At 32.9% G+C, this 18,064-nt stretch overlaps 1 protein-coding gene across 10 annotated transcripts in view; it reads left to right on the top strand.

Annotated features, from left to right (window-relative positions):
* The window catches only part of VPS13B (vacuolar protein sorting 13 homolog B), a 973,300-nt gene that overhangs the window by 223,972 nt on the left and 731,264 nt on the right, over positions 1-18,064 (top strand). The window lies entirely within an intron of this gene.

Genomic DNA, 18,064 nt, shown 5'->3' with positions numbered 1-18,064 from the left:
CTGGAAGTGAGTTGGCTTTTCTTTATGTTGAAGATTTCCACTTCCATCAGAATACATCCTAATACAGTATTGTTGTTGAAGTGTATAGTGATCTTCTGGTTCCCAGCAGGACTTCTTTTGAGTGGAGTCTGTTTCTTTAAGACTCTGCAATCATTAGGTATAAAAATTGATTTTAAAAAAATCAAAATGAATAAAATATCATTTTTATTTATTTCATAAGTTGTAATCATTTTGGATAAGTAAATATGACTTTGTGAACCAGATTCTCAACACACAGCATACATGCACAGACATAAATATCTAGTGGATTAGAAAAATGCAGTGTTCTATAGGTGTGAATGAGTGAGTGAGTGTGTCCATGTGTGTGTTGGATGGCTACTTGTAGAGAATGTCATGGAAGAGTTTCTTGTTTAGCTGTGGATTAAATTAAGTTGCCTTCCAACTATGATATGGTATAATTTAACTTGTCAAGATAGCTCAGATAACTTTTTGCCATTTTTATCAGCAACTTAACTCTGTTCTTAAATATAATTCTGATTTGTTCAAGGTATCCTAAAGGAAAGTTATAAATTTAATAATAAACCTATAGTTATAGCTGCTCCTTTGTGCTATTTTATACTTTATTTGTGAAGACTCAAAACCTTGACTGTTTGTGGTGTGTTTAATTAGAAATGCATGTAAATTTGGAATTTGAACATTTGATAATTTGAAATTGTTCTTTTAGATTTGCTTTAATTTTCAAAGATAATATGTTTTTCTTAAAACTATTTTGGTCATATAATGGAATAGATAGAACATTAGGCTTGAATTCACAAACAAGTTTGAGTCCTGTCTCAGACATTTACTGACTTGCCCATGTGTGATCATGGACAAGTTATTTAACTCCTCTTATTCTTAAATTCTTTACTTCTAAAACCGGGTTAATAACAGCACTTAAAGGGAAAATTAAATGACACATGTGCAAAAGGTTTTATAAACCTTAAGTGCTGTATAAGTGTTAGCTATTGTCTAGTCATATCTTAGACCAATATTGTTAATAATATACCTGACAAAGGTATTCAGTTTAAATTTTCTATCCCATTCTTTCATAGCAAACCCATTTATACTTTAAGGATTTATTACATGGTTTATAGTGCTCTCATACAGGCTATTTTTAATTAAACCAGCTTTAAAGTAATTTATTTTCATCTTATGTTTGCATAAAAAGATTTAAATAGACTTATGTAGGACAAATGCTATGAAAAGAGCTTAGCATAGGATGAACAACTTCACTTGGATTTTTGAACTTAAAAAAAAAGTGTATCAATTAACCCCCCCAAATCTAAAAAACCTGAGTAGATTTAGGGTTTTTTTTTTTTTTTTTTTTTTTTTTTTTTTTAAAGCATGTAGTAAAATATGCTTCAGGTGAGGTACTCAGTGAATTTCCCCCAGGGCTTCTGGAATTTGTAGGATCAGTTGTGGAAGGAACAGTACTGTATGAATCGAGTAGCTTTAGCCCAGTTTGGTAAAAGGCTTAACAGACTTCCTTTAAGAATCATGGCAGGGGGTAAGAGATGGGAGAACACCTGGTATTTTGTGTAAATGTATCCACCAAAGAAAAAATTAAAAAGCACTCATCTGCAAATGATGTGCCTCTAAGTAGAGAAAAAAATTTAAAAATAAGCTCTAAAGCAGGGGTGAAAAACATTTTTTTTGCCAAGGAACATTTGGATATTTATAACATAATTTGTGGACCATACAAAATTATCAACTGATGGAACTCAAGTAGTAGAAGGTTGTTATGCCTTTCAGCTCATCTTGGCCTGTAGTTACCTTAGCTAGTGATTTCCCAGGCCTTATATGACTGCGGGATATTCCCCACCCCTACTCTGAAGGAAGGGCCATAAAGAAACAGGAACAGAATGTTTAACATATGAATATAAAAAGAAAATATGAGACTACCATTGAGAAGCAGGTGATTATGAAAAGATGCTTATTTCCCATCTATTAGCAAGTATATATAGAAAAACATGTGTACAAATATAAACTATTATAACATAATAAATTTTATGTTTTATTTATGATTTAGGAGAGTTTCTGCTTATTTGATATAACATATCTAAGTTCTCTTTTTTCATGTGAACACATCAGAGTTATTTGAAATTAAGAATTTAATAAGCATTTACTATATTCCAGGCACTGTACAAATTTAAACACAACTACTTTTAGGGAAATTTCAATACAAAAAAAAAGGAGAAATAACAGCTTTATTTAGTTTATTTCTTTTCATCAACGTGAAATCTAAATTTTTTTAAAAAAGAGAAATTTTACACTTTAAAAGGAATCTGTAGACATTTGCTAGTCTGTTTTATGTATAATAGTTATTAAGACCATTCTTGGACTCCCTACTTTACAAAGGAGATGAGTCCGTAAAAACCCTTTGATTTGTATACTCTTTTCCTTGTCTATGAAAAGAGATAAATATTTTGGGCTTGGAACAGAGAGTGAGTTTTCCACATTTTGGAATTACTCTATTAAAAAACTCCCTCTTCTTGACCGATTGTTCTCTTGATTAATTGCTTTGTGGTCTAGGGAAAAGAGCTCTGGACTGTTAGAGGGGAGAACTAGTCTCCAGCTTATAGTTTTTAACCACCTGTCCCTGAGACTTAAGTAAGTTATTCAAGGACTTCTGTTTGGCATTTAAAGCTCTTCATTACCTAATCTATTCCTACCTTTCTTGTCTTAACACTTTATTCTCTTCCATTTACTCCAGATGTTATGGCCTATTTGCTGTTCCTTAGACAAGACACTTCACCTTCATCCTTTGCACCTTTTCACAGTTAGTTCCCATGTCTAGAATTCTCTTGCTCCTCACCTCTACCAGTTTCCCTAGCTTCCTTCAAAACTCAGTGAAAATACCAATTTTTTATACTTATTCCATTTATTTATATTTATTTATTTTGTACATACATAGTTATTGCTCCCCCATTAGAAAGTTGATTACTTAAGCCCAGGAACTATTTTTGCCTTTCTTTGTATGCCTAGCACTTAACAGTTCTTGGCACTTAGTAAATACTTAATAAATACATATTCACTTGACTTGAGAAGACCTTTTGAAAAAGACCTTTCTTGTTCCCTGCTATTTATTTCTGAGATTACGTTCCATCATCTACCCTGTATATAGATTTCATATGCCTAATTATTTGCACATTATTGTTATCATCAAAATACACTCTTTTCTGTAACAAGGATTTTGTTCTTGGCTTTCTTTGTATCCATAATGCTTAGCATAGTGCTTGGCACACAATAAGCATTTATTGAATGCTTGTCCACTGACTGACTTATCTAGTTGATTGAGGTATTAGGATGAAAAATCATATTACAGTACAACTTCTGTCTACAAAATGTTGATATTATGCTAATGTGGAAAGAAAATTCAAATAGATAAATAAAAATTCTCATTCAATTCTGGGACCTGACATTTAGAAGTACATTTCAGTCATTTACAAAACCTCTTTGAAAGGCTCAGTTTGCTTATCTCCAAAATGGGGATAATGATACTTATATTTACATACATACTAAGGCTATTATTAGAATTAGTTTTTTTTTTTTTTTTTTTTTAAAGAATGGCATATAAGGAGTTTTATAAGTCTTAAAATGTTATATATCTATAGACAATTATTATGTTGGGAAAAAAGGATATTGTGGTTAAACAAGTAGTATATTTATTATTATCCTCTTTGTGCTATGAAAGTCAAGGGCTTCTACATAGTTTTAGTAGCAACAATAAGGTTTATCCTTATTCCTAAGACTTGTTCCTTTCCAAAGTAGGTTAGTTTTTCCTTTATAAAGTTAAAAAGAACAATTGATTTTTTTTCTTCCAAAATTTTGTTTGTTATGTGGATATTTTTTGGGGAGAGGAATAATGGGAAATTTTTTGGTGCTATAAAAAGTGAAAGATGTCAATAATCATAGTATAAATATCTTTAAAAAGTATTGAACTTATCATTGGGACTTTGTTGGCCTAAGGGACTAATGGAATAGGTTAACATTGCTTCTTGGCTGACAAACCCCGGGAGTTCTCTTAGCTTATATTGTAGAAATTGATGGGGAGCTCAGGTAAGGAAGTTTCTCTCATCTGGATCAGAGATGGTCATCCTTAATGCAAATCCATATTGTCTGCCAGTCTGTCAGTTATTATTGATTAAGTACCTATTGTGTTTCAGGCACTTTGCTAAGACCTGGGGATACAAAAAGAGGAAAAAGACACTATCCAGCCTTGAAGAACCCATAGTCCAGTGGGGGAGATAATAAGCAAACAAAAATGTTCAAGCAAGTTATATATAGGATAAATAAGAAGGGTTAACAGAGGGAAGGCAGTAGAATTAAGAGAGGTTGGGAAGACTTTCCATAGAAGATAGGATTTTAGTTGGACCTATAAGAAACCAGAGATGAGGAAGGAGAACATTCCAGAAATAAGGGGCTATCAAATATTAGTTGTTATTGACTATCTTCTTCTTTTATAAGTAAGTAAATCTCTCTCTAAACACACACAGTTACTTGATCAATAAGAATTTTGTTTTATCATTCAAACTACCAGGAAATATGCTTGAGCAGTAGTATATAAAGATTTGTAGTACTAGATTGTTTTTTATCCATTATGTCCTTTCACTTAATTAATCAAGCTCTCAGCCTAGTTTGAAAGAACTCTAATAACAATACAAAGCTTTATTAGCTCAATAGAATTAACCTTTTCCAAAACTAGATACAGTAAGAAAAAAAAGATGCAGTATATCGTTGAAAAAATGATGATGATAGTTGTAAGATTGATTAGATAATGCTCTCCGGTAATGTAGTAGATGTGTAATAATATAGCTTTGGATATTGTCTTCTCATGATGTAGATCTCACCCTTGCTGGTCTATCCAATGCTGATGCCTGTGTTTCTGTAAATTCTATACAAAGACTACATCCAACAGGTAGAACACTTCTTTAATTTTCTTGAGACTGTAAGTCTCAAGTCAGTCAGCAAATATTAATCACTTACTATATCATAGGTACAGTATTGGGGAACAAGTTTGAGAGTGAAATAATCTATTCTAATAAGGATCACTGGAGGAATGAGAATATATAGCAAATATAAAAAACATAAATACAAATTTAATAAATTTAAGCATATAAAAAGTGATTAAAAACTGGATTGTATTTTTTTTTAGGAAGGAGAACATTGGCCATTAGAGAAATTAACATAGGCTTCCTGTGTAAGGTGGTGCTTGAGCTACATCTTAAAGTAAGAGTGGGGCACAGTGAAGTAGAGGTGAGAAGAGTGCATTTCAGGCACATTAGACAGCTAATCTCACACAGGAAGAAGAGAAATGGAGCATCAGGTTTGAGAAGTATAATGATAATATTTGTTTGGAGCATATTTGACCAAGGGAGAACAATTTAGAGACTGTTGGAATGATCTAGGAGAGAGGTAAAATGAGAGTCTGAGCGATAGCTTTGTGAGTGGGGAGGAAAATCAGATATGAGAAACAACAGACATTTGTTGTGTTTATTCTATGCTTTTCAGAAGACTAGAGGAATACAAATAAAGGCAAAAATAGTACACAAAAAATATAAGATAATCTGAAAATAATCTCAGAGGAAAGAAACTGGTAGTAGTGTATGGGGGTGATGAGAGATAGGAAAAGGCGAACCCCTTTTGGGTCGGCACAAGGATAGTCCAGTGATGGTGCAAGAGTTCCCTGTAAAGGAATTTACAGGCCTGAAAACCTAGATTGATTAAAAAAAGTTTTATTTGGGGTTTGGAAGTAAGGGTAAAGGTAGAAAGACGCCAGGGCCAGAGGTGGCCAGGGACGGACAGGAACCCTTACATGGCTGGAAGGATACCATATTTGGGGGGCTCCTGCAAAGTGTGGCCTGGAAGGGTTTCCCTTTTTATAATCTTGAAGGTGGGTGAAGTCCCAGGCTCCTGGCAGTTTTCAGCCAGGGTCAGCATTGAATAGAATTCTATGGGTTTTCAGGTAAGGAAGAAACTGTGCGGGTTGGGAAAACCTAAGTTAGCTCAGATCCAGGGGGGGCTGGGGAAACCCCAGATATCTTTGGAATTCACAAGGGTGCTTTTTGACCAGGATTTGTGAATCAAAAGATCCTAGCTTTAAGGGACCCCCAACAGGGGGAATGGAGAGAGGGTAAGACAGAAAAGTTTTTCTGTGCTGTGGCTAAGATTTGAGATGATTCTTAAAGGAGGTCAGAGAAGCCAGGAGTCAAAAAAGAGGAGGGAGATCATTTCAGGGGTGGGGAGATACATAGTGAGAAGGAGCAGAATCAGGAGATGGGACATTATGATTGAGAAACAGCAAGAAGACTAGTGCCACAATGGGAGGCATTAAAATGTAAAGGGACTGTAAAAGTAATCAGGGGATAGCTGAGTTGCAAAGAGGTAAAAAGGCTAACCATATAGTTTCACATTTTGTCCGGATATAATAGAAAGTGCTGTAATGTGCTGAGTAAAGGAGGGAAGGTGTTTTGTGAAGATCACTTTAGTAAGAGAATAAAAGCTGAGTTGGAGTAGAAGACTTGAGAGAAGGCTTCTGACTGTAGTAGACCAGGTGTGAGGTGGTAAGGACCTGCACTTGGCTGGCGACTGTCATAGAAAAGGAGCAGATGAGAGAAGAAGTAACATTAATTAGAAACAACAGAATGTGGCAACTGATTGACTGGTGGAGGTAAATCAGAGGATACTGAGGTTTCAATTTCTAGCTGTTAGGAAAATGTGTTGGTGTCTTTGACAGTAATATGGAAGTTAGGGAGAGAAGAGGGCTTCAGATAGCTTCAGATGAAAAGGAATTTAAATTTGGATCATTCTGAATTTAAGATGTTTATGAGTCATCCAATTCATGTATCCAGGAAACAGAGATTCAAGATTACTGGTCAGAATAGTTTGTGCTCTGTGATGTTCTACTTCTCAAAATTGTAATCCTTCTCTGGGAGCAGATTTCTTGGGGGGCTTCTGGAGGCAGCCTTAGTTTCAGTTCAGTTCAATAATCCCAAAATGCAGCCAGGAGTTAAAGTCCTGATCCTTTCTGTCTCTTTCCAAATCTTATCTCCAGATCCTTTAGTTTCTCCTTCAAGTCTTGTCTTGTCAAGACTTGGGGTCAGCTAGCTTTCTTAGAGGCCTCTCTCTCTCTTTGATTCCCAAGAGCTTTTGTCTGAGTGTCTCCAGCTAGGACGAAATCTTGACTCCTCCTCCCAGAGAGTGGACTTTTATATACTTTCCAAAGGTGTGAGTCTAATGTGTGGACCAAAGATCGATTAAAGGTGTAAACTCCTTTAAAGAGTTGAACTCTTTTAAAGGTGTGAACTAAGTGCATAAGTACCTTGTAAGAATCCTAATGGGGCTCAGTTTTTAAAAATCTGTTAATCATCCACATAGATGAAATTGATTCCATGGGTTCTAAGGAAGTCACTAAATAAGATAGTATTTAGGGAGAAAACAAAGCCAAAGGCAGAACTTGAAAGGACATCCATATTTAGTAAGCCTGACCACTATAAACATCCTGGAAAGAGACTAAGAAGGAGTTGTCACAGAGAGAAGAGGAAAATCAGATCTGAGTGATGGCACAAAAATCTAGAGAGGAAATGATTCTAGAAGGTAAAAATGGACTTGAGTTTATGGGCTATCTGTGAATAGATTCTCATTTTATCATGACATCTACTATTTGAAACTTTATACTACTTTAATCAATCAACAGGTATTTATAAAACATTTAACATATTCCCTGGTTCTAGGCTTACATGATCTGATACTGAGTGAAATGAGCAAAACCAGGAGATCATTATATACTTCAACAACAGTACTATATGAGAATCAATTCTGATAGATGTGGCCCTCTCCAACAATGAGATGAACCAAATCAGTTCCAATTGAGCAGTAATGAACTGAACCAGCTACACCCAGCGAAAGAACTCTGGGAGATGACTATGAACCACTACATAGAATTCCCGATCCCTCTATTTTTGTCCGCCTGTATTTTTTATTTCCTTCACAGGCTAATTGTACACTATTTCAAAGCCCAATTCTTTTTGTACAGCAGAATAACTGTTTGGACATGTATACATATATTGTATTTAATTTATACTTTAACATATTTAACATGTATTAGTCAACCTGCCATCTGGGAGGGAGGGTGGGGAAGGAGAGGAAAAATTAGAACAAAAGTTTTGGCAATTGTCAATGTTGTAAAATTACCCATGCATATATCTGGTAAATAAAAACTATTTTAAAAAAATATTCTCAGGTCCTCAAAGAGCTTAAATTCTATTTGAGGAAACAACATGAACATTTATCAGCATATATCTGCATATATGGAAAGTGCATGCAGAAGATTTTTTTTAAAAAGTATTTTGGGGAGAAGTTTATCTTGTTTATAACTTATTTGTACATAGTTTTTTGTATTTTGTCTGCTCCATTAGATTGTATGTGCCTTGAGGACAAGGACTATCTTTTGTCCTTTTTATCCCCTGTGCTTATTGAACAATACTTGGCATCAAGTAGACACTTAATAAATGCTTACTGACTACATTATAAATGATTTTCCTGAAGCTTAAATAATTGTGTGTGTGTGTGTGTGTGTGTGTGTGTGTGTGTGCACATACACATGCATATGATAGGGAATCACTGGAGCAAGGTAATGATATCAGTAAGATTTAAGCTTCAGGAAAATAATTTTTTGTATATTGTATACATTTATTGTGTATATATGTCTATATGTGTTATGTACATGTGTGCATATGTGTGTATACACATACATGACATTCAAATCTCTCTGCAATTCTCCTCTATCTGAATAGTCTTCTTACACCTTACTTCCTGCTTCAAAATCTGCAAACCTACTATTCTACTTTCTGTTCTATACAAAGACATTCCATCTCTTGTACTCCATTCATTTGCATTAAGATATTACCCAGTCATGTAATGCATTCCTTCCTCCTGCTCTGACTCTTGGAATCTATGATTTCAAGACTCACTTCAAGCACACCACCTCTACATGAAAATTTCACTGATCATCATAATTATATACCTGTGGTTCTCCACCCTAGCAAAATAAAAGGGGGAAGGAGGAGAGGTGAGTGTACTTCAATTTTTAAGATTATAAAAATCTGGGGCAGCTAGGTGGCGCAGTGGATAGAGCACCAGCCTTGGCACTTCCTAGCTGTGTGACCCTGGGCAAGTCACTTAACCCTAGCCCCGGGGAGGAAAAAAATGATTGTAAAAATCTGATTTAAGACAGTAATTGGCTGAAGTTCACTGGTAGAAAGAAATGAGCCTTTTTCTTATCATTGAATGCTAAAAGAAGGAGGTTAACTTGTCTTAACATAAAAAGAATTTGTAACAAGGGTAGGTTTTCTGGATTTATCCTTACCTCATCTATTTATGGAATTGTGTTAGGTCACCAGGGCAAATTTTGGGGAGTAACATGGTCTTCAGAAATCTACTATGAAATCTATGACTACATATAGGTAGGTAGATCTTTTTACGACCTTTGGTGACTGTGATGTTGTCAGGGGAGACGGGGGCCAATCAAATCTGAGAGACAGTTTTGTTGCTTTTTAAGGAAAACAATTCCTGGTTAGAGGACCCTGCTGGGATCCCTTGTTCTACCATAAGGGCCCCACCCAATCATTATAATTACACTGAAATGTTTGTTTCTTTTTATTTTTTAAAATAAGGAACTTATATTCTACTATTTCCACTTTTTTTCCTTTTAGTTTTATTATTAAAAAGCATAATGGTATAGTTCTATTTCTACCTCTACATTATAGTCTTTAGGCAGTAGTTTCTTGCTTCCATCTTCTATCTCTTCTCTATTACTAAACATCACCAGTCTTTGAATTGCTTTATATTACTTTTTTTTTTTTTTTTTTACACTCTTTCCCCATTCTCTATGTCTGTCTATCTGTCTATCTCTCCCTCTCTTGCTACATGTCTGTTTTATAGTACGGTCCAAAATTGAATATTGTACTCTTCATGTGTTATATATAACTAGTGCCCAGTGTAGTGAAACTAATGCATCTTATGATTTGCTCTGTGTATATTTGTATTCATTTAGCTCTCACTTGAGCTGAATATTATGATTTGGACAGGATTACAATAATAGACAGCATTGGAAAGTTATTCAGTGGGTCTGAGTAGATACTTCTTATAGGTGATAACTTGCATTTGAACAGTGGCATAAAAGAGGTCATGTAAGTCATGTACTGTTGATATAGGATATGAATCAGGTATATGGTGAGATGGAGAATATTCATTAGATATTAAAAGAAAAGTCTCTACTTTATTATTCTGACCCTCTCCATTATTATGAATGGTGATAACCTTGGCTGTCACCATTCTTTCGGTTCACTAGTTTTCAACCTTAGTGTCATCCTCAACTCCTCAATCTCAGTCTTCATGCCTGAAATACTCTTTCTGCTTACCTCTACTTAGAATCTCTGGCTTTAACTCACATAGCACATTTTTTGGACATTTGTTAGTTTTTTTCCCTTCTAAGATTATTTTTTATTTTCTTTAAATATCTTGTATGTACCTTTGTTTCTAATTATTATTCATAAAATATAAGAAATCTCCTGAGAGGCAGGGACTATTTTTACTTTTTCTTTGTATCTCCAGTGTCTAGTACATAGCAAATATTGATTAAATGTTTTGATTTGATTCATTGAATGATTTTAAACTTATGAAAACTTCTCTTTTGATCCAGATCTATCATTTTACACATGAGGAAACATGAAGAAAAAGTACAGAGGTTTACATTGCTTTGCTTACATGCAACAGTCAATAAATATTTATTAAATACCTGCTGTTGGCCAGAAACCATGCCAAGTATGGGGAGTACAAAAAGAGGCAAAAGACAATCTTTGCTCTCAAAGAACTTACAATCAATGGGTGGACAAGAAGAAAACAAGCATGTATAAAGAAGTCATATGCAAGATAAATAAATAATTAATAAGGGGAAGGCACTAAAATCCAGAGGATATTCTTGTAGAAAATGAGATCTTAGTTGAGACTTAAAAGAAAGCCAATAAATAGAGATGAAAAGGATGAACATTTAGGTATGGATGACATCTGGAGAAAACGCTTAGAATTGATAGATGGAGTGTCTTGTTCATGGAAAATTTTAGAGGCCAGAGTATTGCAACTGAAGAGTACATTTTGGGGTTATGTTGGGATTTTAAAGCCAAAATGAAGGATTTGTATTCTATATTTGTGTTTTGATTCTGGAGAAACTAGGGAGCTATTGAGAAGGGGATATTATTAGACTTGCACTTTAGGAAAATCATTTGGTGGCTGAATGGAAAATGAATTGGAATATGGGAAGAAATATTTGTGTACTGTTGTTTCCCAGATTGTGGATGTGTTTGGTTTTTTTTTAATCATTTATATCCATAGAGCCCAGCACAGTGACACACACAAATATAGAAATTGCTTAATATAGTTGTTACTTGTTTCTTGATAGCTTGATCATATCAACATCTTTAGCTAGATAGGGCTTCCTTATATCTTTTCAGAAGAGTCTTTGTGGAATGAGCCTGACAACTCTTTTTTTTTTAATGCCAAGATAGGAAACAGTTTATTACAGAGAGAAGAAAAATTTTTCACCCAAAATATAGAAATCTGTACAACTTTGCCACAATCAATATACATGAACTGTACAACATATCTGCAAGTGTCATCCTAGTTATGTCCACCAGATTGAGATTTATCCTTGACCTGACAACTCAGTTTTGCCCAAGAAAGGTATTGATGATCACTATGCAAGTAAGATAAGCCTTATGCTACCTATAACATTCCAGCCATGCTGATTTTTATCCATTATAATATTTTACAACAAATATAACAGATAGTGAATAACATAGCTGAGCATTGAACCTGGATACTCTTGACATTTCCCCTGTATCATAATGCAGCTTATTAAACATTTTTTTCTTTTGGTTGGTTGGAGGAGGATGGTGAGAGACTTGAATAAGATTCACAGAATATAGTAATTTATATCATCATGCTCCACCAAAACAAGATGAATTTTTTTATTAGCTAACTTACCATTGGTGAATATTTAATTTGTGTTCAGTTGTCAAGCCCAAGTCAAATTATATTTTGTATACTCTATTTGTATAAGTGATTTTTTTGAACTTAACTGCTGGACTTTGCATTTATGCCCCTAATTAAATTTTAAATTAATCATTTTATAGCTTAGCTTGCTGAGATGATTTTGAATCTTCCTTCTGTTATCTATCCTTTTAGAAATAATAGCTTCATGCCAAGGGTATATTTAATAAATATACCTTTTATTTCTTCACAAATTTCATTGGCCCTATTATAGGACAAGGTTCTCTCCTATACATCTAGAAATGAGATATTTCTCAGGAGAAAAACAAACAAAACAATTTTCTTTTCTGAGTTTGATCAAGTTATTTAATGCCAAAATTTGTAGCAATTAATAGTCAAGATTTTTTAAAAACCATTCGCTTAAGAATTTTGATAGGTTTTTTTTTTTTTTTTTTAGCATTTTATCTATTTCTTTATTCAACTTGGGCTTTATGGTTTTAAGGATTATTATTACAATTTTTTTTTTTTTTGCTATTGTGAAAATTAGACTTGTAGTCTAGCAGTAACCATCAATCTGGTATTGTCTAAAAATAGAGTAGTGGATAAGTAGAATAGAGTAAGTATATAAGATGCAGTAATACATAATCATAGTAATCTAAAAGAATCTTAGCTTTTGGAATAAAACCTCACAACTTGGCAAAAATTAATAGGGAAAATTGGGAAAAAATGAAATAAACTTGTACCAATGTCTCAATAGAAGATAGAAAGATAAGGTCAAAATAAGTGATTGATTTAAATATAATTACTGATAATGTAAGCAAATTAATGGAACATGTATAATTTGTCCATCAGATCTATGGATAAAGGAAGAAATACACAAGAGATAGAAAAGATTGTGAGATTGTGGATAATTTTTATTACCTTAAATTTAAAAAAAAGAAGGTAAACAAAAAATTGATAGGAATATTATGACAAGTTTATATGAGAAAGGCCTCATTTCTCAAATATATAAAGGAATACAATCAACCTTTTAAGAATTCAAATTATTCCTGAATTAATAAATGGTCAAAGGATATGAACAAGCAATTTTGTGAAGAAATCAGTTCTATGTGTAACATATAAAAAGTCTTTAAATCACTAGTGATTAGAGAAATGCAAATCCAAAAAATGCTGATATATCCCACTCAATTATCAGAATAGTTTATATAACAGGAACGAAATAAAATGACTAAAATTGGAGAGGACGTGAAAAAAAATAGAACATTGATGCATATGTGTGTGTGTGTGTGTGTGTGTGTGTGTGTGTGTGTGTGTGTGTGTTTGTATACATATACATACGATAATGTATTTTGCTAGAGTTCTGAACTGATCGGATCCTTCTGGAAAGTAATTTGGAGATATCATCTAAGGGCTATAAAACCACACATATCCTTTTTGACTCAGAAATAACACCACTAGGTCTGTGTTCCAAAGTGAAAAACAGAAAAAGGAAAAGGACCTATATATACCAAAAAAACAAAAAACAAAAAACACACACACCAAAAAACAGATTAAAATAGATTTTTTCATGCCAAAGAATGGGGAATTCCCATCAATGAGGAATGGCTGAAAAAAGTTGTGATGTGGGAATATTATTGAATATTACCATTCCATAAGAAACAAAGAGCAAGATATTTTCAGAAAAATAAACTTGAGAACTCTTATATGAACTCATATAAATTGAAGTGAACAGAATTAGGAAAACATTACACACAATATCACTAATATTGCTTGATGATCAGCTGTGAATTACTAAACTATTTTGATCAATACAATGATCCAAGATAATATGAGAATGAGTTTATGATGAAAAATGTTATCTAGAATTTTGATAGTTTTAATATGGTAAATGTCTTCGCAAGTCTTAAGAAAATTTAGAATTTAAATAAAATCTGTGTATGTAAACTTTTATCTAATTTGAGGGATGCTGTTAGCTAGAAGACAACAAAGAAATTGGTGTTTATTTAAGTGACTTTTAAATTACTGATGAAAATTGAATGCTTTCTTTTCACATTTAAAATGTAAAGCTAGATAAAATGACATTTTCTAACTATTTTTAGCAATGCTCAATGGTTATCTTGGATTACAAAATAGACTGTAAATCTTTTGTTTTATTTAAATACTTTACAAATTTGATTTCTCTTAAAACTGTGTGATAATGAAAATGAATAATTTTTAGACGTTCCAGCTTCCAGTAAATATAGCAACACTTTAAAGCAATTCTCTTTGAAAAAAGACTAGGTTTACTTCTCTCTCACACATACACCATTAAATTTCATTACAAGTTCATACCCTATGAGCCCAACAGTAGCATAAAATGTTGATCATCAAATAAAGGCTAATTTTGTAATTAAGTGCTGTTGAAAATGAAAGTCTAGGTTTACAAATATCAGTCTTCTAAAATTAAAAAAAACATTTCTTGAGATTTTCCCCTCCCCTTTTCTTTGATAACATTTATTTAACTGCTCTGCTTTGATTTTTTTAGATTATAATGAAGTTTTGAAGTATTTTAAAGGTAGAAACAAAATTTTATGTTCTACATTTTAATTTATTTGGAATGTCCTTTATGTTCTGAAGAAATTGGCTTTTCAATGGAGAATTAAATGAATTGCCTTGAAGTATGTTTTTAGACAGGATATATGAGTAAGAATACACACACACACACACACACACACACACACACACACACACACACATATATTGTAGCAATTAAAGACAATTCATATTTGTGGCTTGGGCATAAATGTGTAAAAATTATACCCATCTATCTTATTACATTTCCTCTCTCCTCCCTGAGGACTTCACTATGTACTTTATCTGTAATTGTTGCCAGTTTTCTATCATGTTCCCACTGGGCTTCTGGTGCAAAAAATCTTATCCTCTCGATGACAGAGCTTGCCTGAATGATTTCATGCTCCTAGCATTTTTGTTCACGGGAATTAGGGGCAAAATGTAACTACAGCTGAACAGAGAGTCTATTTTTGTAATTTGGGAGTTTAGGCTCTGTTATTGGAACTAAATGAAGAGATGCAGGTGTTCTCCAGTGCAAGTCCTTTGGGAGTTTTGATGGTAGATGCTTGAAAAGAAAATGCATGTGTTTCCAGAGTCAAACAGCAGCTGTGAGACAAGAATTTATGTTTTTCTCAGAACTTTGGGATTTCAAAATGTTACATTTAATCACATGCACAGAAAAGAGAGCAAATGTTAAAGATGTTACATATAAAAGTAGGGTACTGATCTCTTTACCATACCAACTAGTTGTGGGAATATAGGAACAAAGTGATCTTTAATCTTAATATGAACAATTTCAAAAGGATTATGATAGTTGCCAGGACAGTCTTTTGAAAACTGCATTTGAGCACATAATGTTGTTAGCCTACTAATTACTTTTTAAATCTACTTTATTCTTTCTATGTCTCTTAGAGAAATAATAGATGCAAATTAAAAGCACAAAGAAATATGGAAAATTCATTGAGTAAAAAGAAGCAAATCTAAAATATTTTCAAATTGCAATTTTTTGTGAGAATATAGATAACAGGTTTTTTGCAAAATAGAACAAAATATTTCTAGGTTACAAATTTTTTATATCCATATTCTATAAATGCTTTGGGTAAAGAATTATTTGTAAGAACATTTTATGTGCTTTAGTACTTTCTAAAGAACATTTGAAATACAATTACTTTTATATTTATTTGAAACTCTTCAAATTCTTTAAGTATTTTATTTCTTTTTGAAAATGGGCCATTATGGAAATTCCTTTTATCTTAACTTTTTAAGGATATTATTTTTAAACTGTTTTCTCTTATATGTATTTATATTTTTAAAATTCTCGTTTGTATAAAAAAGTCAACTTTATTTTTGTTAAACGAGTTCATTAGAGTTGAAAGTTTAAATGGATTTTAAATGTCATATGATTAAGTAGGATCATTTGAACTGTAAATAAGATGAGACCTGCCTGTACTATATTTTTGTTAATTTAAAATAGCAGCTCATGCTATTTAAAAATCCTAAATCTTTTTCTTTTTTCATAGAATATCTTTTAAAAAATAATATCTAACAAATAGTATCTTCTAGCAACATTATCAACAAAATCTAACACCAACTAGTGACGTTTCTTCTGAATTTTTGATTGAACAAAATTTCATTAGTATAAAATAATTTTGTATCCCAAAGTATTTTTATGCAATTTTGAGATATAATGACCAAAACTACATATTTTTGAAGGAATATGAATGTAAATTTTCACATAGATGTATAATTGTTATCATATTTCTTGATTTCTGAGTGGATAGAAGAATATTAGGAGAGATGGCAAGAATTTGAAACTCAATTAAAAAATGTTAAAAATAAATATATACATGATTTTTAAAATTTCCATGTAGAGGCAGCGAGGTATAATATAGTAAGTAGTATATTATACTAAAAAGTATTGTATATTATAGTAGTATATTATACTAAAAAGTATTTCTGTAACCAGAATTGTTCCCTAGTTATAGAACTTCCATTAAATTAAGTACTTGGTTGCATAGACCCTTCTACCTTTTGTTGGGTTTCCTGAACCTTTCAGCTAACTTTCTAGTAGCACTCAAATCTGGTCAATAACTTGGGAAATATTGTGGGTGGGCAGCTATGAACATAAGGGTATATATCTGGGATACAGTTTGAGAGTCAAGCTCACCTTGTAAAGGTTAATCCTTAAGCAAAGGAAGGAACTAAGAATCACGATTGGCCATGGAAGAGGAAGTGACTTCATTGTCTCTCTAGAAAGTGTCCCAGATCTGAAGAGCCTTGGCAGTGAACTAAAAGCAGAGTCCCAGCCTTTTCACTGACATGACTTGGCTTTATGGCTTGTAGAGTAGGGGCCCTCTGCCCAGCACAGTGTCAGGGTTCTTGAAGCTGTTTCTGAAAATTCAGTAATATAGAACATTAAAATTCTGATTATGAGATTCTGATACAAAGCAAGAACCAAAAAATTACATAACAAAACAAAGCATTAGGAAAGATTTTCTAACTTCTTCAAGTAGGTAATTGCATTTAAGGACAAGGACAATTTTATCATTATGGTCTCGCTCTTTATTAATTTTTTTTTTTTTTTTTACATTTTGGGACCATTTAAAAGTATCTGAGTTATTTTTTATATTATTCTTAATCTCTTTATGAGTTGTTTGTTAGGCCAGGTAACAATCATAGCATTATAATAGTTTCCAGGTTTTCAGTCAATATAGCTATGATTTTGACCTGGCTCAAGACTGAAACATTTTTGGCTAGAATACTGAATTATTAAATAACAGTTTGAATTTGTACGGGGTGGGCTTTCTTTCAGTCTAATCTTAAATCCTCCCCACCCCCCCGACTATCTCTGTCTCTTTCTCTCTGTCTCTCTCTGTCTCTTCTCTTCCTCCTCCTCTCTCCTCCTCTTTCCCACCCTTTCTATTGGAATCATATTATCCACTTTGAAAGAAATCATTCAAAAAAATTTTAATCTGCTGTTGAGCCTATTAAAAAATGATAGTAGAGGATTTTAAGTAAAGGAGCAAAAGTTAAATGAATTTTCTAAGTAGAAAATAATTTGTTTATTGGGTACTTTTACTAAAAGCCAAGTGTCTTACTATTACAGTGAATCTGACCTGATACAGTTGTTAAGTTTAATTTGCCAGATTTAAATATTGGGAAAAAAAATTAGTTTTGAAGGAGATAGGAAATCTGTCTAAGAGATCTTTCTGGGTTCATATTTGGCTTCTGACACAAATTGACTCTGTAATGAAGCGAGTCATTAACAGTATCTCAAGCAATTATTAGACAATATATAGAATGGGCATTGAGTTACCTTAGTAGAGAAACTTCCTCTACCATTAATCATATGTCTGGTCCCTAAACAACTGAATAACACCAATTTGTAAGTCCTCCCAGTCCTTCTGCAGTCATTCATCCCTTCCTG

Source organism: Sminthopsis crassicaudata, chromosome 1, assembly GCF_048593235.1.
Source record: "Sminthopsis crassicaudata isolate SCR6 chromosome 1, ASM4859323v1, whole genome shotgun sequence".
NCBI lineage: Eukaryota > Metazoa > Chordata > Mammalia > Dasyuromorphia > Dasyuridae > Sminthopsis > Sminthopsis crassicaudata.
Note: the sequence above shows the minus strand (reverse complement) of the source record. Positions and strands in the feature narration are given on the sequence as shown.